Source organism: Pseudophryne corroboree, chromosome 7 (genome assembly GCF_028390025.1).
Source record: "Pseudophryne corroboree isolate aPseCor3 chromosome 7, aPseCor3.hap2, whole genome shotgun sequence".
NCBI classification, from domain to species: domain Eukaryota; kingdom Metazoa; phylum Chordata; class Amphibia; order Anura; family Myobatrachidae; genus Pseudophryne; species Pseudophryne corroboree.
In genome coordinates this window covers 237,464,834-237,468,035 of record NC_086450.1, presented here as the reverse complement: position 1 = coordinate 237,468,035, position 3,202 = coordinate 237,464,834, and the positions used below count along the sequence as shown (strand labels likewise).

The 3,202-nt window shown below is 42.3% G+C and overlaps 1 pseudogene; it reads right to left on the bottom strand.

Moving 5' to 3' along the window:
• Positions 1 to 722: 722 nt before the first annotated feature.
• Positions 723 to 841, bottom strand: LOC134946066 (5S ribosomal RNA; annotated as a pseudogene).
• Positions 842 to 3,202: the final 2,361 nt, after the last annotated feature.

The following is a 3,202-nucleotide window of genomic DNA, read 5'->3' as shown; positions in this document are numbered from 1 at the left end:
ACACTGATATAGTTCAAAGTCCCGGACTTCCTGTCCGGATCGCGGGTGACGTCACGTCCGCCCCACTTCCGGTGTCCGGCATTCTTCATTGCGCATGCGCCGAGTGCGGGTTGTGGACGGTCCGTGTCCGGCATCCATTGCGCATGCGCCTGTTCTCCCATCTAACAACAGTGGCTGGGAACGTGTGTGCGTTAGCGGCGGCCATTTTCTTAGAGTGCATTCGCCCAGACATTTAGTTGTACAGTCTTGTGGTCGCGGCGGCCATTTTGGATATGATCGTTCATAATGGAAATGAGTGTATAGCCGAAAATAAAGAGAAACAAGTTTCAGAAGAAGAATTTATGCGAATATTTCATATTCATATTTAAGTATACTGGTATCTCTGGTCCCAAGTGTGGACATAATTAGAACATCCAGTATAATTACATGTCTGGCTGGTATTTGGCAAGAAGACATTAATAATTTCATAATACAGTCAGGTTTAATAGTGCTGGTATTTCTAGTCATATACTGATATAGTTATGTGGTGAGTATGAAAATAATCACTCTCAAGTTGAAGATGGTGTAGTAGCAGACACACTTCATACCCAGCAAAGTGCAGGAGGTAGCATGGTATAAAGTTTTTTAGAAACATTACAAGCATATTTACACCGAAGATCCCATAGTAGGGTAATAGAGGGTATATTAGTTATTGTAATAACCTCTTGGCACCTTGCTCAAGAAAATTACAGCACCCAATCTTCCATGATGGTTCCCCATCTATGTACTAGTTGGGCCCAACACTGCTTGGCTTCCAAGATCGAACGGAGTTGGGCATCTCCAGTGTGGTATGGCTGTAGTATTGGCGTGGTTTTTGGAGGTATCGTAATAACGGCGTGGTAGAAGTAGTGAATAAAGTGGAAATAGCAGAAAGTAAGGTAAAGACAAGTGGCCTAAATTGGAAAAATAAATGCAGTCGGCTTACGTTACAGAAAGGGGGCTATTTCATAGCCTTCATTGAAGCCATCTGGATGCATGGTGTTGAGTTCAAAGATCCAGAAATATATAGATATACAGTTGTGCTCATAAGTTTACATACCCTAGCAGAATTTGTGATTTTCTGGCCATTTGTCAGAGAATATGAATGATAACTCACAAACTTTTCTTTCACTCATGGTTAGTGGTTAGGTGAAGCCATTTACTGTCAAACAACTGTGTTTACTCTTTTTAAATCATAATGACAACAGAAACTACCCAAATGACCCTGATCAAAAGTTTACATACCCTGGAGATTTTGGCCTGATAACATGCACACAAGTTGACACAAACGGGGTTGAATGGCTACTAAAGGTAACGATCCTCACATGTGATCTGTTTGCTTGTAATCAGTGTGTGTGTGTGTGTGTGTGTGTGTGTGTGTGTGTGTGTGTGTGTGTGTATATAAAAGGTCAGTGAGTTTCTGGACTCCTGAAAGACCCTTACATCTTTCATCCAGTGCTGCACTGACGTGTCTGGATTCTGAGTCATGGGGAAAGCAAAAGAATTGTCAAAGGATCTGCGGGAAAAGGTAATTGAACTGTATAAAACAGGAAAGGGATATAAAAAGATATCCAAGCAATTGAGAATGCCAAACGGCCGTGTTCAAACTCTCATTAAGAAGTGGAAAATGAGGGATTCTGTGGAAACCAAATCACGGTCAGGTAGACCAACAAAAATTTCAGCCGCAACTGCCAGGAAAATTGTTAGGGATGCAAAGAAAAATCCACAAATAACTTCAGCTGAAATACCGGACTCTCTGAAAAAAAGTGGTGTGGTTGTTTCAAGATGCACAATAAGGAGGCATTTGAAGAAAAATGGGCTGCATGGTCGAGTCGCCAGAAGAAAGCCATTACTACGCAAATGCCACAAAGCATCCCGCTTACAATACTCCAAACAGCACAGAGACAAGCCTCAAAACTTCTGGAACAAAGTCATTTGGAGTGATGAGACCAAAATTTAACTTTTTGGCCACAACCATAAACGTTACATTTGGAGAGGAGTCAACAAGGCCTATGATGAAAGGTACACCATTCCTACTGTGAAACACGGAGGTGGATCGATGATGTTTTGGGGATGTGTGAGCTACAAAGGCACTGGAAACTTGGTCAAAATTGATGGCAAGATGAATGCATCATGTTATCAGAAAATACTGGAGGAAAATTTGCACTCATCAGCCCGGAAGCTGCGTATGGGACGTACTTGGACGTTCCAACATGACAATGATCAAAAAAATACAAGGCCAAGTCGACCTGTCATTGGCTACAGCAGAATAAAGTGAAGGTTCTAGAGTGGCCATCTCAGTCTCCTGACCTCAATATCATTGAGCCACTCTGGGGAGATCTCAAACATGCAGTTCATGCAAGACAGCCCAAGAATTTACAGGAACTGGAGGTTTTTTGCCAAGAAGAATGGACAGCTTTACCATCTGAGAAAATAAAGAGCCTTATCCACAACTACCACAAAAGACTTCAAGCTGTCATTGATGTTAAAGGGGGCAATACACGGTATTAAGAACTGGGGTATGTAAACTTTTGATCAAGGTCATTTGGGTAGTTTCTGTTGTCATTATGATTTAAAAAGAGTAAATACAGTTGTTTGACAATAAATGGCTTACACCCAACCACTAACCATGAGTGAAAGAACAGTTTGTGAGTTATCATTCATATTCTCTGACAAATGGCCAGAAAATCACAAATTCTGCTAGGGTATTTAAACTTATGAGCACAACTGTGTGTGTGTGTGTGTGTGTGTGTGTGTGTATATAGGCTAGAAGCAATGAAGCATTCAGCGGCACTCGAGGTGTTTTTCAGCAAACAATTGTATTGAAAAAATCACAGCATAGAGCCAACGTTTCGGGACTGGCACGTCCCTTTGTCAAGGTGAGTAACAACCAAATAAGCAGAAGTGACATACCTTTATACCAGACAACCGAAATCCCCAGGTGCGCTCGTGTAGTTGGATGTAGGTGTGCCAACCTGCCTAAGAGTGAGGTACTTGAAACTGGTTTGGGGCAAACGCACTCCACCTACATGAATGAGGGTGATGTCATTACTGATACTGCAACATTGCCAGCTTTTCTTGCTATCACCAGTCTCCCTCAGGCCCCGGGTGATCCGGATAACATGCCAATGTCTATGTGTAGGGACAAGGAAATTACTCCCTGTATTGTTGAGACAGCTCAGGT